This window comes from Ursus americanus, chromosome 6 (assembly GCF_024610735.1).
Source record: "Ursus americanus isolate L20-20 chromosome 6, mUrsAme1.1.p, whole genome shotgun sequence".
NCBI classification, from domain to species: Eukaryota; Metazoa; Chordata; class Mammalia; order Carnivora; family Ursidae; genus Ursus; species Ursus americanus.
In genome coordinates, this window is record NC_142132.1 from 19,440,700 (window position 1) to 19,458,268 (window position 17,569).

General features: G+C 55.6%; 1 long non-coding RNA gene across 1 annotated transcript in view; it reads right to left on the minus strand.

Moving 5' to 3' along the window:
- Positions 1-998: 998 nt before the first annotated feature.
- Positions 999-17,569, minus strand: part of LOC123795950 (uncharacterized) — a 63,076-nt gene continuing 46,505 nt past the window's right edge. The window contains exon 3 of the long non-coding RNA XR_006780634.2: positions 999-15,961. This is a non-coding gene — a long non-coding RNA (uncharacterized LOC123795950). The remainder of the gene's footprint in view (positions 15,962-17,569) is intronic.

The following is a 17,569-nucleotide window of genomic DNA, read 5'->3' on the forward strand; positions in this document are numbered from 1 at the left end:
ACAGGATTCACCAAACAAACTATAGGAAAGAAGGGCTTTCAAGGCAGAGGGAACAGCAGGTGTAAAGGTCCCGCCAGAAGACAGGAAGCAGTGTAACTGATCAAGTCCTCTGATCGTTAAGGGTATAAACCTTGGTGCACAAACTCAGAAGTCATTTTTTGTAAGTGGAATTCATTTCTGACTCTGAACCCCATTCCTCCAGGCTGCAGAAAGTGTCACCCCCATCAGTTCTGGTGTTTCTAGGTTTGTGAGAGGTTCCAAGATGCTATACTGCGCTGGGACATGGGGTCAGCCCCCAGTCTCCATGATTTAGCAGGAACATGCGTTTCTGCGTGTCTTTGACTTCCCTGGCACTGTGCTAGGCCGGGGTCTTTGTCAAGGCTTTGTCAGCTGGTGGCTCCACGTGCCTGAGGTGCTGTGGGGGCCACCCCTCCCTGGAGTCTTCCTGACCCTGCCCCGAAGCATGGCTGGTGCTCCCACTGCTGAGAGCTCCCCCATCTCCTGCTGGAAGAGTCTCTCTGGTGTCAGAGCAGGTGATGCAGGGGAATCTGCTCTCCTCTGCTGTCCTGGGACATGTGTCCATCTCAATAAATTTTTTCCATTTATTGCCTCTGCAAACTCCCTAAGTTGTCTTCAATTTTTGAGCAAAGACCCAGCAAGACAGTCAAACTACTCCTGCTTGAACGGGAGAAAGGAAAAGGAGATGCCGCATAGAGGAAAAAGAAAAACGAATATTCCAAAATGTCCAGGTTCTAAGTGACCACAGTATCTGAGGGGTCATTCAGGTCAGAGGGTGAATGTGCCCCTTGAGGGTCCTCTGAGGATCAGAGGCCCGGAATTGCTCCATCCCTCCAACGTGTGACCCTCAGTCACGAGATCTGTCACCAGGAGCTCACTGGTCCACAGTTCCCTGCACCCCCCCACCCCAGGGCATCCAGTGTGCGGAGTCCGCAGCCCCCAGGCCCCCACCCCTCTCTGCAGGAGGGCAGGGAATTGGAGGGGAGGTTGCAACACTGAGGCCATGAGGATAGAGGCAGGGCAGTGGGTCCAGACACATGATGGAGACGAGGTAGGGATGAAATGGAGGGTGGGAGATCCAAAGCAGGAATGTTTGGCCTCTCCGGTCCAAGAGGGCTGGGAGGACAGCCTGGAAGAGCAGACGAAGACGGGAGCGCCCCGAGGGGAGGCCAGTCTGGGTTACCTTTGCCCCTTGATGGGTTGCGGGGCTGAAGCCACTGCAAAGGTCGGAGGGAGCAGCGAGCAGGAGCAGGAGCTCGAGGTTGGCCCTAGCAGGTAGGGCTGTGGTGCTGGGAAGGGGAGCTTCCTGCGATGGAAGAGAGGGCCTGGAAGGCCGAGGCCAAAGCAGAGTGAGGGCTCGGGGCCCCTTGTGCATTCATTCCCAGTCTGTTCCCACACACCGGTGCGAGCGCTGGGGGAGAGCCGGGAGAACTGGGGCACGGAGGTGAAAACGGTGGCGGGGTCAGCAGGGCTGGCCACCAACTTTACTTTGTGCGAGGATGTTTATTTAAGGAAGATCACTCTGTTTACTCAAAGCTTTGCGCTGCAGCCCTCAGGGGTGGATTTATCAGTGAAAGCTAGGCTCTTAATCAATTGTGGGGCCTGGTGACAGACCTTCTATCCTTCCGGAGAGTGGGAGGGTCAGAGGAGTGAGGGAGGAAGGGAGAGAGAGGGGCTGACCCACGCCCGGGCCAGTGTGGGAATGACTCCGATCCCAGGAGCAGGAAGGGTGCGCGGGAAGTGGCCTTGAGGTGGCGCCAGGAGGGGAGCAGAGGGTGGCGTTTCCATGGCACAGCAGTCATGGGACAGAGCTGGACGGAAATCACATTCTGGGATGTTCCCTGGCCAAGGCCGGGTTGCCCGGGGAGGAAGGACAAACTTCCTGGATGGACACCCGGAGGCTGAGCCCCGGGGAAGAGGGCAGGGTGGGGGCTGTGGTGTTGCTGGGGCAGTGGGATCCCTCCAGGCCATCGGCCAGGACCTTGGATAAAGGAGCATGCCCTCGGGGAAGCAAGCTGGGTGCAGGGCCGGCCGAGGCCACAGTGGCGTAACTTCCCACTTGCCCTCAGCTCTGCCGGGCAGCCTGGCCGGGAGAAGGGAGGCATGTGTGCCTGGCCCCTTCTCCACCCACCACGGTGAGCCGGCCGGACAGGTGGGGTAGGAGCTGACAGGCGCGCTGGGTGAGCAATGCCGGGGCGTGAGAGCCCGCATGGGAGAGGCGCGCGGGAGGCCCAGAGGAGCCACGGGGCTGGGAGCCTGCTGGTCCAGGACAGAGATGGGGAGGGGGATGCTCCGCACGTGCGCACGGGGCACCGGGCAGCAGAGGTCACATCCCCTGAGTGCGGCCCACAGAAGGTCTCCTCACAGCAGACTCCGTCCGGCCAGAGCGGGGCCGCTCTTGCTGGGCATCCGGGCCATCGTCTGGGGACAACTGCCCTGTGCGGGGGCAGGGAGTGATGAGTGAATGAACGAAGGAAGAAAGGACGGAAGGACGGAAGGACTGAAGAACCTCCCCCAATGATGACCTACGTCATCACGTGCTGGTGAGAGCGGACATATAAAACACCAGGCCCAGGACACACGATGGGCGCAGTAAATGCCCCTGGTGTTAGGTTGATGACTCCTTTTACCACACCCAGCCTTTCCTCTGTCCTCGGCCACGCTCCACTCACATGTGTCCCTCCTCTCGCCCTGATGATGGGAACCAGAGAACCACCGGGTATGGCCATGTTCAACTTGCTGTCCCGGGTTCACAGGACCTAAGGGCCCTTGCCACCCCTGCTGGTGGTGGGAGAGTGTTTGTGCCTTTGCTCCAAGGGGAGGTAGCCTGGGTGTGAATCTGTCAGGTGGGGCAGCGTGGCTGCAGGCAGTCAGCCGACTCTTACCCCTGAGGGATGGAGAGTGGAGGTGACGCCAACTCTTCCGGAGCCTGGAATCAGGGCTACACGAGGACTCCCTTCCAGGTGGATCCTGAGTCCCAGCTCTCTGGGCTGGCACCGGAGGGAGAGGTAGACCGGCAGCCCCTCCTCGCACTCCTCTCTACCCTCCTTGGCCCATCTCTCCTCTCCTCAAGCAGGGTAAACTCTCCAGATAACAAGAACCTGGGGATGTTTCTTGCCGCATAAAGCAGTTTCTTTTACAAGAATACAAAAAGGCAATTAGAAAACCTACCTGCCCCCTCTGTGTTGTCTTAAAAACCATATAGACATTATGAAGTGGTGTTGGGCATCAGGGTAGGTGTCTTTTGAGGGGAAAGAGCCCTGGAGATTGTTCTTTTTAAGGGAAAGGGTGTCTTCCAAGGAGATTTCTGTGGTGGTGAGTTGGCAGGTGGCTGGTTGGGGAAGGTGGCCAGGTGGGCCTGGCTGGTTGGGGAGGGGTGAGGGTGAAGAAAGAAGCCTGAGCTGCCATGAGAGTTTGCTAGGGAAGGAGTGTTGGGGAAATTTCCCAGGAGGGCTTTGCAGAATGAATCTGCCCTGGGGGGTTCAAGTCATGGCCCCTACCACCTCTTCATCGCTGCTGGGAAGTGGGTGAGGCTGCCCTGTGCCCTGTAGTAGGATCCTAGGTAGACTGGGAAGACGGGGCCCTCCTGTACCTGTGGCCATTCCACGGGTGGTTCGTGTCCATGACCACCTTGGGCCTTCGCTGCCATTCTGTGAGTGGCTCTTTACTGGCCCGGGCCCCGCCTGCACAGGCCCTTGACTCCAACAGGGTGAACTATTTGAAGGTCCCTCACATTCTTTCTCACTTCCGTGGTCTCTGCGTGAGCTGGCCCCCTGCCTGGAATGAATGCCTTCTAACCATTGGTGGTGGCCAAAGCATTCTCATCCTTCAAGACTCAGACCAAATGTCACCACCTTTGGGAGCCTTCCCTGTCCCCAGGTGGCTGGTGCTTCCTCCTCTGTGCTCCCTAGTATCCTACTCTTATCTTGAGTTTAGGACTCATCACCCTGATAGTAGATGACGAGCCTGTCTGAGATTTCCCCAAAATAGAGCCTGAGTAAGGCCTGGGGGGTGAATAATTTGTGTGAAAGGTGATCCTGGGAGTAAAAGATGGTGAAAGTAAGACAGGAAAGGAGGAAAGGCTCATAGAGAGTGTGTTACCCAGGTGGCCTCTGTGGGAAATGGGGGCTCAGCTTCAGCACCTGAGAAGTCTTCAGAAGGCCAGCCAGAATTGTCTCCTTGGGGGAGGTAGGCCACTGCTCTTACCCCCTGCCTCTGTCCCCCACTGGTGGTGGGTTGCCATGGGGGATGAACTTCTGCACACTCTCTTATAGACCCAGCAGGCCCCTGAAGCATGCGAGGGAGCCCTGGGGCAAGAACTGAAAAGGCAAGATGGCGTGTCATTGGCTTGCTGGGCCCTGTCCTTACACAGCTGTGGCTGGAAGCAGAGTGGGCCCAGGGTGTATGTGACAGGCACCAGAAGCACCCCTACAGAATCCCTGGAGGGTCGAATTGTGATCTGTCCATCATGGTGTCCCTGGCAGGTGCTTAGTAAATGTGGAATGACCACCTCCAGGGTATAGACAGCCCAAGGGACCCAGCAATGGTTGGGATCTCAGTTGAGAACTCTAGACTCCTGACGTTCCCTCCAGTGGGGTTGGGGGATTTCCTCCCTGTAACCTATCCCTGTAGCTACTTCTAAGCTTAGCTCATCTTCAGAAATGAGGTTCTACTGACAGAAGGGATGGAAGACTCTCCAGGGATCAGACGCAAGGGGAAGGTGGGATTTCTGGGACATACGGTATGCCTCCCTTCGGCAGGAAAGGGTGGGACACTTTAGTGGACAGTCCTACAGGACAATCTGACAGGAGAAGGGTATTCCTCAGAGCAAAACTGGGGTGCTGGTACCTGCAGAAGTGTTGGTGGGTGAGGACAGCCTAGAACCACAAGCTGCAACATCGGGAATAACAGCTAATTTCTCCATGCCATGGAATTGTGTGACTCCCACAAAAACACGTGTGTGGCAGGACTTCGAAAAATATGAAACCCTCAGTAGAAGGTCCTCATGAGACCACAGAATGTTGGCTGAGAGAAGGGAGCTGGCCATAGTGCCAGGATGCAGCCAGATCTTCTTCTGAACACTGTACAAACTGAGATGTCCTGACCAGCACCCAGGAATCCCTGCCCCCCCAGAAGCCGCCTCTCAGATATGATAACTAAGTGAGCTATAATCTCAAGACACACTTCTCCCTCCGCCATGTTTTTTCACTCTATTAATTCCTTCTTTGGATACCAACTAGAAGCCAGGCCTGTGGGTCGCCAGAATAAGACTTCCTTGCCTTCAAGAAGCAAACTGCCAGAGATCAATGAGTAACTACTTCTGTAATGTAAGATGTGATGGTTTCTAGAACATAGGTAAGCATAAGGCTCGGTGTAGAGGAGGGAGGGAGGAGGAGTCCGCTCATCCATTTATTCAACAGGAAGTCAGTGAGGGACCACCAGGAGCCTGGCACTGCATTGGGTGCAGGAGATTGGCAGTGAGCGGTGTAGACACGGCCTCTCTCCTCAGAGCACGGGCAGCCCAGCCTGTGCCCCCACAGCCCACACCAGGAATCTGCCCCCTCGGCCTTGTGCATTCTGCTAGGAAGGGCCACCACGGGCCGCCTCCTCAGGAAGCCTATTTGGACTCCCCGGCCCACAGAACACTTTAAACTCCTAAAGCTGTGTTAGTCTGGGTCCTCTGATAAGCAGATGCCAAAGCAGGTGAGCACATGCCAGGGATTTCCTTGGAGAAATCCCTATGCGAGAAAAAAAGAAGAGGGAACCAGAAAGGCTCGGAGGGCGGTCCAACCTCCAAGCAAGTCTCCCTGGGAGTGAAGGACAGAGGGAAGTCCGGCTGTGTGAAAGCATCCCAGACTGTCGTGCAGTGTAAGGAAGGCCTGGCGAGGCTGCCAGGGTCCTCAGCACTCACAGGGGTCTGTCTCCAGGAACCGGCCTGCCGACATGCCCCTGCTGCCCTGGGAAGTGTGGCCTCTGCGGCAGTGGATGGTAGATCCCCGCAGCAGGAAGCCACACTCCCCGTAGCCAGAGGTCTGTGCGGCTCATTCTCGCCGGCCTCCCCAAAGCGTTGGACTCTAACATAGCACCCTCAATTTGAAGCTCCAGCAAAGGTTGTTTTCTGCCCTCCCAAATGGCATTAGGTGAATCTTGACGTCTCGACTGGCCTGTGGGGTGCTCAGAACAGGGGTGGCATCATCCTTCTCCACTCACCCATCTGCCTATGGATTCATCCATTTATGTTTTCACTGTGTATTTACTGGAGCCCCCGCTGCAGGGGTGAACAAGGTGACCCTCAAGAGCCCTAGAGGGGAGAGAGGCATTAAACAACCAATCACATCGTAAACAGGGAGTTTCTAGGTAAAGGTCAAGTGAGTTTCTATTTCCCCTTTCCCCATACCCGGAGGGGGTTTTCTCTGAAAGGGCAGCTGTCCCCAGGGCACAGCTCTTGCTCTGCGGACGGACGTGAGTCAGCCCAGGGTCGGGAAGAACACTCAGGCCTGCGGGGCCAGCGATGACAGGGCCCCTGGACTCTCCCTAGGAACTGCTCCATGCCACTTCCCCGGGGCCCCGTCGGAGCAAGAGAAGAAAACACGGACGGCAGCCCTTCTTCAAAGAAGAAACACCCCCTTGCTTCCTTCAGGCAAATGTCAGCCCTTCCCTCCCCCAGGAGCTTCTTAGGATGCTCCGCGAAATGCTGAGAAATCAAGTCCCTTCTCTTGAAAGCCTCTGGGGAGCCTTACGGTTTTTCCTCCCAGGTACACAGTCAGGCTCTGAGCGAAGCACTGCTCATGCAGGCCTTCCGTGAACCCCGGCCACAGCCAGTGAGGATCCCCACCCTCAGAGTCTCAGAGGGAGTAAGGGGTATGCCCGAGGCCGCACCGCTGGTTCATGGTGAAGTGGAGACCTGACCCCAGCACGCTGTACCTCTAACCACCCCCCCCCCCCCACTGCCATGAGATGGCTCCCTCTGCGGCTTCTCTTCCTGCTGGGCAGGCGGAGCAGGACATCAGTCACTGGCCGGAGCTGGGCCTTGCAAGCGGGGTCTCCGTGCCCCTTGTCTCGCGTAGCTGGTGGTCACATGCAGCTGACCTCTGTGTGTCCACACGCTGTGGAGCCAATGGCAGAATCAGCAGCTGACGCCTGTGTGGAGCCCCTTGCCGTTCCATCGAAGGGGGGATGGGGTTCCATCTTGTCTTCAAAAACTTTTCAGAGCTAGAGGACAAGAGAACCAGTATAACTACTATAACAAGAGGGAAACTGAGGCCCAGGCCACGTGGCTGACTGGTGGCCAGACAGGTCAGCTGCTCCAGAACAGGTTCCAGAGTCCTGTTCTTCCCTCCTGCAGAAGCACAGGGCTCTCTTCTTCTGTCTTTTTTCAGGTGTTCTTTGCGAGGAACTCAAGGTCAGCGACAGTAAAGTGTGAAAGATGATTAGGACCACTGCTTACTGCTTCTGCCGTTAGCTCTCAGCTAGTGAGTACTCACTGTACGTAGTTCACAGTGCTGTCACGAGCAGTTAAAGGGGACCCGAAGCCCACGGGAGCCGGCGTGCTCCAATGGTACAATTTCCTGCAGCAGATGGGACAGGTGCCTTTAGGCCATGGGGTCATCACCTTCTGTGACGACGTGGAGGCCTGACAGCTTAGACGCCACTGGAGACCCGCAGAAGAAGCATGAGAAAATGTGGCAGGGTCTGACTGCCAAGTAGTAATTCCGAGCAGCCTTTGTGAGCTAACCTACCTCCCTCGGCTCCTCTGGCCCCCGCCCTGTCTAGTGGCCTTTCTAGATGCCCTGATCCTTGGAGAAATGGTCCACCTCTAGAACCACCAGCTTCAAGAGCCCTCAGTCTACCGAGCCTGCCCCTGGGCCTGGCTGCTGGAGAAGGCCAGCGTGCCTGCGGTATGCACCAGCTGCTGCTCCGGACCCTGCCTCCCATGCCCTAAGGGTGAGTAGCCTCAGAGGAAAAGAAGAACCACAGAAGATGGGCCCCCGAGGTATGGCCGCTAGGAGCAGCCACTGAGGAGAAGGTGTGCGCCCAGCTAGCAGGGAGGAACCCGGCCCAGTGGAGCCTGGCCTGTGCCCTGGAGGTCCACTCGGCTAGGGGTGGCCCAGGAGGGTGGGCCGAGGGCTCAGTGGCCAACAGCCTCCGTGAGGAGAGCCTCATCCCTCCCGAGTTTCCAGCATCTGCGCTGGCTCTGCCCAGCCCACACCCGCTCCCTTGGGCTCCAAGTGTGGTCGTGGTACTCTTCGCAAGCTGACTTCTGTTTTCTTTTCAAAGCCAAAAAAGACATCAAGCTGTCAAAGAGACTTTTCCAACATTCGGGCTGGGTGGAGGTGCTCGGAGAGAGTCTTTCATTTCTTTGCACCATGAGGAAATGGCCAAACACAGGGTTTTAATTCATCTTTGGGGTGGAAAAATGGGGTCCTCCCTCAGGGGTGGCAAAGAGCCACAGATCTCCAAAGAGGGAACAGATCACCCCCACAGCCCCTGCATCATTTCCCCTAAAGAAGAGGACAGCTTTGAGTCAGAGCTACTCACATGTCATTGTACCTTGGGCACCTGTGTGTGTGGGAGGGGTGGGGAGCAGGGAACAGCCAGGATGCCACCAGCAAGAAGACCTAGCATTGATTAAGTGCTCACTGCCTTCCAGGAAGTCTGTTGGACCTTTACATCAATCATCTCATTTCATCCTTACAGCACAAGGAAGGTATTGTCATCTTCCCATTTTACAGAGGAGGAAACCGAGGCTCAGAGGTCCTACAGCTATAAGCCGCAAGGCTGGGATATGGATTCTGGTCTGACTTCAGAGTCTGAGCCCTTGGCCATGGAACCAGGGTTCTTACGGTGGCGTCCGGAAAGCACCTGCCTGGGGAATTCTCAGGATGCTGGATAAAAATGTGCTGTCTGGAGTCCTGCCCCGGTTTACTGAATGAGAACCCCAGGGAACAGCGCTGGAAGCTATGACTCTGACAATCTTTCAGTCAGGTGGTTCTCGTGCCTGCGAAGTCTGACGTCCCCTGTGTGCTGTGCTCCACTGTCCAGTTAGTGGGGAGAAGGGGGGAGTGTGAGGTAAGAAGGTCCCAGATCAGAGGGTCCTCCACACCACACACGTGGCACATAGTTTGGAGCTACTTCAGCGACAGGGGCATCCCTCGGAGAGCTCCCGCAGCCCCTGGTGTTTGTCCTCTCATCCTGCCTGTTTTAGCTGGGACCTGGCCAGTTAGCTCCCAGCCCCAGGCCTGAACTCTCCAGGTTCCCAGGAGGCCTGGGTGGTGTTCCTATTATGTTAGCCCAAGTTCTTGCCAGGACTGTGGCCCACTCATCCCAAGGATAATTCAGCTTCCAACCCCCTAATCCATCCATTATGAGAAGCTGGCCCCAGAAGTCTCCTCTTGCTCCTTCCTCCGAACCTCCTCTCCACTGGCCTGTGCTCTCTGCCTCGCTCTTCCAAACAGGTCACTGGCCCAGAATGATCTTCACTCGAGTGACAGTTACTAGAGTCAGTGACAGTGAATGGTGGCAGTGTTAGGTGGTCCAGCCGTCTTCTGAAGCATGGTGAGAAGTGGGGGGCAGAAGCAGGTGGCTAATGCCGAGTGACACACGATAGGCCAGGCAGGCCTTCCTGACTCACTGAGGCTGCAGCAGGAGACCTCGGGAACACACTGAAACAGGACGATCCCTCCCGGCCTGGAAATGGCAGCAGGTAGGGTAGGGAGAGGCTGCTGCTAAGAGCCAGGGCTCATATGCACCCCCCACAGACTCCGTACCCTGCTCCTGCCCCCCAACATCGCCCTGGGAAACGTGTGGAACCCACTTCCTCTCAGCCCTTGTGACTCAGCTGGTCTTCACAGCTGCTCTGGATGTTATTTTTAACCTGACTTCACCTGGGTAGGGTGGGGACCAGATTTGCCTGGACAATTCCACTCATCAGGCTGGTCCCAGGCAGAAGAGGAAGGTGACAAACTCTGCTTTCTGGCACTTCGAAGAACCTCTCCCCTGGACGCTAACGCCGTGCAACCCATCCGCAAACTGACCTGCCTCACCTGCTCTGCCACGCTCGGCCTTGGGGCAGCTGCTGGCCCCCCATCGGGTTGGTAGGTCCAGGCCAGGGGGTAAGGCAGCCCGAGAGGCTGTAGAACTGGCAGAGCTGGAGGCTTCTGAGCAGGCCTTCCTTCCGCCAGCTGAGTCTCCTCCTCATCCCCCCACCACGCCACCTCCTCCACGCGTCCTCCAGGAGAAGGGCAACGCAGATGGACAAGCACTCCGTCTGTTTGCCGATGGCTGGTCCAGACAGCAAGTCCTGTTCCTTCTCCATCTGGCTTTGTCGCTGAACTTTCTGCTGAGCTCCTTCCAACCCTGTCGGCAGCCCTCCCGCCAGGAGGAGCCAGTGCCAGGGAGAACAGAATTGCCTCTCGTGTTGTGCATGCAGAACCTTCATTAACACGTCCCCAGAGTGGCATTTGCAGCCCTCTGTCACAGCAACCCCCACTGAGTAGCACGCAATTCATCACCCCCAGATTCTCCGCTGCCTTGAAAGAACCAATTAGTCCTGTGTTTCTGCCTGTGTCTTTGGCTCATTCGGAAAGTCATGTCGTTGGCGCTGTTGTTCCTTAAGGAGAGGAGGTTTCTCTGTGGCCTTGCCTACTCCATGGCGTACATAAGGGACCGGGCCCAGTCATTCCCCGTTTGTCTTTTGTGGCACCAGGAAGCGGTGCTTGTATTCCACAGAGGACACAGAAGGAAGAGTATAGGGTGGAGAGGGCAGGAGACGGGTTTTAGTAATGCCTCTGCCAATGGTTGGGTGTGTGATCTCGAGCAAATCATTTCCAAACGTCACTGTGTTCACTTACAAAATAAGGAGTTGGCATGGACAGGCTCATGGAATCCTAGAGCTCCTCTAGTCTACCTGTCATTTTACAGATAGGTAAACTGAGGCGCAGAGTGACCATTCAGCTCACCCACAGTCACGTGGGCTACGTGGTGTTAAGACTTGAGACCTCAGCTCCAGCTTTCTGTGTCCTGAGTTGGGGTGGCATTAGATGAAAAAAAGAAGCATGTCAGGAGAAAAAGCCACGGGGAAGGGATTCCATGCTTTGTACACATAGGGAACCACAGAAGGATGACTTCTCCCTCACATCGAAGATTCCAGGGCTGAAAGGAGTGGTTCTCACCAGGGGCCATTTTCACCTTAGGGGGCATTTGGCAACTTTCTGGAGACATTTTTGGTTGTTCCAATGGGGGAGGGGCAGGGCGGGGAGACATCTAGTGGGAGAGTCCAAGAGGCTCAAAGCACAGGACAGGGAATGATCTGGCCCAAAATGTCAACAGTGCTGAGGCTGAGACCCAGCTGGACACCAGCTCCTTTCTCTCCTGCCACCTGTCCTGGAGTTTTAAAAATTCTCGTTTCCTTGTCTTCAGCCTCAGAGGAACTATCTTTTCCTGATCTTGCTATTAGTGCTGATTTTAAAAATAATTAACTTTCTTGCATATAAAAATCATCCATGCTCCTTTTAGAGAATTTAGAGTATTCAGAAAGGTACAAGAAAAATAAAAATCAGTCCTACCACACAGAGGTCACTAGTAAGAATATTTTGATATTTGGTATTTTTTCCACGTTACCCGAGATTCACCGAGCACATTCTGCTTTCTCCTGTCTCATGGCTTTTCTCAGCAGTCCTCTCTGCTCTCTCTCCAACCCCCACTGTTGAAATCATATCTGTCATCAAAGTCGCTTCAAACGGCACCTCCTCCAGGAAGCACCCCAGGCCACTTACGTTGCCACCGAAGCCAGAAGTGAATTCTCCTGTCTCTCTAGATCTCACAAATGCCAAACTTGACATGCTGGGTTTTTGCTTTTGTTTGTTTTTGTTCTGGTATTTCAGTTCTCTGTAAATGCCTTGAGGATGGGGATTTAATTTTGGTTTACTGCATGTGTGTCCTCTCCCCTCCTGGCACCTGCGTTTTCGGTGCACATACACACACAGACACACACACAGATACACACACACAGACACACACACAGTATGGTGCAAGCACAACACCTAAGATAGATCTGTCCTCTTTCCTCTCCTGACATCACCGTCCTCCGACTTCCAGACTAAATAACCATCCTTTAGTTCTTAGTCACACAGAACATTTCAATCAGTGTCTTTTGTTCCTCCATCGTTTGGGATTATTCTGGAACTCTTCTTTTCAACTGCGTGGACCTTGGAGACATTTACTATTATAATAAAAATCAAAAGCTTTAACTGAAAGGCTCACCACTATGTTTCAGGCATTGGGATAGATGCTTATGTCAATGCTCTCATTCAACCTAAACTACCGCCGAGGTATTGTTGACCCCTTCCTACAAATGTGAATGCCGAAGCCAGCAAGACATTATGGTTTTGCCCCGGGTCACCTGGCAGACCAGAGGAGGCACTGCGATTTAAGCCAGAGCCACCTGGCTCCACAGCTACAGGCCCCTCCTCCAAGTTTCTCAAGTCCTGTGCAATAGGCCTGCTCCTGCCCACCTCTGTTTGTACAGGGAGAGGTGGCAAGCGGGCGCATCAGGGCCTCTGGTCTGGGTGGCTCCAGGCAAGGCGTCTCCCTAAAGGGAAGTCACAGAGCCCAACCCAGCTCCTTGGCCGTGGGAACCTCTGGCTGGTGGCAGAGCCTGGCGGAAGGCTCAAGCGCAGTCCGAGGTCCCGGGAGGCTGAGCCCTCCAGGGCTGGTGGCATCCGGAAGTCTAGCCTCTTGCTCTGGTATTTCCTGATGCCTTGTGCTAAGTGTCTTACACAGGAGGCTAGCGAAGGGTGGCTTACCGTGCAGACACCCGTCTGCTGGGAGGGCTGGTGTCCCCTTCGTCAGGGGGCTGATCAGCTTGTCTGAGCAGGGGAGGTCTGGGGCTGCGCTCTGAGCTCTACCAGAGGAGGGTACACTCTCCTTCCCTGGCTATCCCCTCCTTTCCAGGTAGGTTCAGCCCCCTCTCAAGCTTCCAAGGTTGTTTCTGCTACTTCTGAGGAGTTCTCTCCTTTTGTGGCATGGCAGACCAAGTAGAGGCTTTAGATCAGGGTTAGCTTTGTCTCAAGCCCCGTTGCACCAACAAAGTGATCTTGTGCAAATCACTGGCTTTCTTGGAGCCTCAGTTTCTCCATCCATAGAATGGAAACAATGACGCCCAACCTCAGAGGGCTGGGATGAAGATTCAGTGGATGATGAAGAGAAACTGATGTGTTGCAGGTGCTCAAAAATCTCTCTTGTTGCTAGACAGCGGAGGGTGGTGGGAGGTGGTTGGAAAACACGTGGGGAGGGAAAGTGCGCTGGAATGGGGAGGCAGGAGGGACAGGCAAGAAGGGGCCCCGGGCCTCCTGTTTGTTTTTCCACCTGGAGCCCTGGTGGAGGGGAATCCTTCGGCCGGTTGCTGGTAGCCTTGCTCAAACCGTCATTGGCATGGACGAAACCTGCCGTTCTGAATCTCTGCGTGGGTTCAGAATCAGCCTCACTCCATTTCCATGAGGCAGTGGCTAGAAGAACAATCTCCAGGCTGCCTGGCACACAGGCTCTGCCACTGTGGGACCTTAGGCAAGTTGCTTCATTTTAGAGCTTCAGTTTTCTTATCTGTAAAATGGGGATGTTAATACCTGGTTGGTTTGCCTGGGATGATTAAATTAGGTCCTGCATGGGTTGGGCTGGGCTGAGCCTTGTATATGGGACGTGCTTTAACCGGTGAGCTACTTTGTTCATTTCGGTGGTGGTTGTGGTCACTGCTAGCCACAAACTGTGCCCTTATCCTGGGCTGCCTGAGTTGGAGACACGCTCACTGCAAGAGTGTGGCTGGTTCACCAGAGTGCCCCTGACCCACACCTGGCAAGCTTCATCATCCGCTGGGTGATGGGTGAGCCAGCTGGGTCAGCCTCATGGCTGAGGACCAGCAGCCCAGGTGTCAGCAGAGGCCGCATTCCAGCGACATTCCTCCTTGGCAGAAACTTCAAAACCAGAGGAAGATATTACTCAGACAGATTCGGAAGGCATTCCAGGATGTCAAACGCAAGGCTTATGATGCAGACAAGCTGATGATAATATGGAGTGCTACATACGAGAAGCCTGGACTGTCGCCTCGCTGCCCCGAGGCAGAGGGTGTGTGTGTGTGGGGGGGGGTTGTGGCCAGGATGGAGGCTGACCGTGACCCCACTCCATCCCAGACCTTGCACAGAGACCCTGAAGACAGAATTCTGATTCCTGCCCGTAAGAATAGGCCTCCTAAAGCTGTGACTTCCTCCTGCTCCTCCTCCTCCCTCTTATAAGGAAGTCACTTGGGGTGGGGACTCAGCCGACCTTTCTGACTAGTGTTCTCTCCCAGGAGAATGAGAACTCCTGGAGCCTCCATGCTGTGATGGGCAGGTGGGCAGGGGCTGGGTCCTTCAGTTAGGGACTTTCAGTGGCCCCTGTTGTGGACCTAACCCCAGGCTAGGTTTACTGTCCCCAGCTGGAAAGGACCCTAGGGGAGCTCATAGTGCAAGGGGAGGGGGGCAGATTGTAAACAAAGCAGATGAAGTCTATGAGTTGGGAGAATAGCATCATGCCCATGAGAGCAGAGCCACCCCAGCAGGTGGGAAGTGGTAGCTGGGGTGCAGGCCAGAGACACGAGACCCGGCACAGCAGTAGGTCTGGAAAGAAACAGGGGAGCTAGATGCAAAAGCAAAAGGAGCCATGGGCCCCTGTGGCTGCCACATGTGGTCGTGAAGGGTAGCTGGCAGGACCCAGACGGGGAGCCAGCACAGCCAGAGGAAGGGGCTCAGAGAGAAAGGAAAGAGGATGGAGGTGATGAATATGTCCTGAGCACCTTGGCCAGGCCCTGGGTTAAGCAGTGTTCCTTTAATCCTGCAAACACCTCTCCGAGGTGGGTGTTAGAGTCCCCCCAAACAGGAAGGTGAGGCCCAGAGAGCATCTGTGACTGGCCCGGGTTCTTAGGCTGCAGGTCTCCAACCGTCACCCTGGGCCCTGCTGTCTGCCTATCTTCAGGCCGCCAGACTTGTGCAGGAGAGCCCCGTGCCTTTGCAGAGTGAGCGCAGCCTTGCAGAAACGCCCCTGCTGGGTGAGATGCTGCAGGCCAACGCTGCCTCACATGACTTGTGGATATTTTCATGCTTATTCTAACTCAGCCAAGAACTTCAAGGGAGCATCATTCCTGGAGGATTTGTTCATCGATGTGTCACAGTCTAGCTACTGAGCCCATGGGCAGGAAGGAAATGGGCAGGTTCAGAGACCCAAACATCTGTCCCTTGCGTGTCTTGTAATGTTGGGAAGCTGAGACTCGTGCGCCCCTTGGCTGGCACCCTCGGCTGCCCTTCATTTGGGGTAGGAGAAGGGCCCGCAGGAGGCACATCCAAGGCGGGAAAGTGCTCCAGTGGCTTGGCCCTGTGGCGGGACCAGGGTCTGCACCACATTCCCCAGCACTTCTTGCCACCCTGGGAGGAGGGGCCTGCTGGGTGTCCACCCTCCACCCGTGCCTCCAGGGTGCACCCCACAAAATGTGTAAGGCGCTGTCCCTGTGAGGATGAAGAACAAGGGCGCAGAGCAAGTGCCACGTGCTGGGCAAGTTGAGAGCGGTGTTAGTCCAGTGACCTGCTGGCCTGTTCCACACAGCCAGCCCGGGGCCTCTGACCTGAGGTTTGCACACGTCTCAGGAGCGCACCCGGTCCCGCTCCAGGCCCCAGAGCAGCGCTTGTGCCCCTCCTCCAGGTCTCCACTGGTTTGCAGCCCAGTTCCTTTCCGGGGTGGCTTTTTCCCTCCTCCTTTTCCCCCTTTGCTTTAGACCTCAGGGGGCTGGGGTGGGAGAGCAAAGGTGGAGAGGTGCTGTTTTGCACAAGTGACTTGCCTGCACGTCATCCAAACACCGAGTTCCGTTCACAGAGGAAGTGAGAGGTGTCCGATTCGGTCATGCAGAACGCAGCTGGGCTGCCTGAAACGAAACACAGTGGCCACTCTGAAGGAGGTGTCGCCCCTGCGCTGCTACGGGGTTGAGTCACAGCAGATGCCACTCCCACGTCAAAAATACCGGGCCATTGTCCCAGGGAGGTGGGCCCCTCACTCAGGTCATTTCCGACCCACTCCCTGGAATCACAGTAAAGGAAAGGGAAGCCGAGGAAAAGCGGCAGAAACCAGGATGGCTCAGCAGGCCAAGGAAGGGGAGAGCTGGCCCGTCAGAGCAGCACCTGATGTGGGACCCCACCCCCACCGCCACTGGGTCATCTTTGCCTAGGTCACACTGGACCTTGACCCAGGAGCCAACCAAAGACTTGGAATTGGGGGGGCATTCCTTAATTTAAAAAAACCCACAAAACTCTGAAAACAAAGTTAAGGACAAAAGTGAATATTTATATAGATGTGGGGGCGGGGATCACGGTAAATTGCTGACACCCCACAGACTCAGGGCCGTTTCCTCAGAGACCTCCTTAACCAGGTTACCAGAAATACAAACATAGAAGCACTTCCTGTTTGTACCCTGGGCCGCTTCCCTGCTTGGAACACTCCCAGCCTCTCCCTGCTCTGAAGGCCCCGGGAAGCCAGTGTCTTGTCAACTTTACAGTAAGTGCTCCTCCGATGAGACCTTAGAGTAGACAATCGGACAACTGCGAGAGCTGTGGGCACAGACACCACCCAGCATAGCTGGTCCTGTTTTTGGGGTCCTGGTCTCTTTTGAGAATTGAATAACAGCTACGGACCCTCCCCCAGAAAAATGCATAATACTCATATCCACGACATTTCACATACCATTCCAGGGATCCTTGGACCCCCGAAAGCTTACCTGTGGATCCCAGGTAGGGCTTCCCTGACCTGGTGCAATCCATTCATTTCACAGATGAGGCAACAAATACCCAGAGTGGGGGGTGACTTGCTCAAGGTCGCACACGGTCAGCAGGGAGCAGAGCCAGGACTCGAAGCGGCCCCTGGCTCCCCCCACCTCCTGCACTGTGACAGCTTTGCCTCCAGCACAGGACAGAATGGGGTCTCCAGAGATGGAGACCCCAAGTTAGGGCCCTTCGGAGTGTCCTTCTCTTGTCTTCTGGTATCTATCCTAGACATATATTTTTGCTCAGGGTAGCTCAGAGGGGGGAGAAACGATGGCATTGGAACAAACATGGACAGCGGGGGCGGGGGGAAGCTGCAGGCTCTGGTGTAAATGCAAAGAGAAATTTAAAGTTGAGAGAGGGAGAAAAACAGTAAGTAAACAACTTTTGAATTTCCTGAGAGAGAGCTGGTGCTGCTCTGTTCGGTGCCTGAAGAGCTGAGCCCTGGGGAAACCCCAGCAAAATCACATCAGACTGGGCCCCGCCTGAGACCCATCCTCTTCCCAAGCTACTCTCTCCTCTTGTACCCGACTCGGGTCATTGGTGGCCTCTTGGCGGCCTAAGCCCTGTGCTTCGCGGGCGTGGTTTCTTCTGCCTGTGTGGCTTCCCCCTCCCCCAGCCATGGCAGCCCACTCGCCACCAGGCCGCACGGCAGGCCTGACACTTCCTCTGGGCCCCCAGCTGACTTAGGTCTCCTGGCACCTCCCCTCTCAGCACCT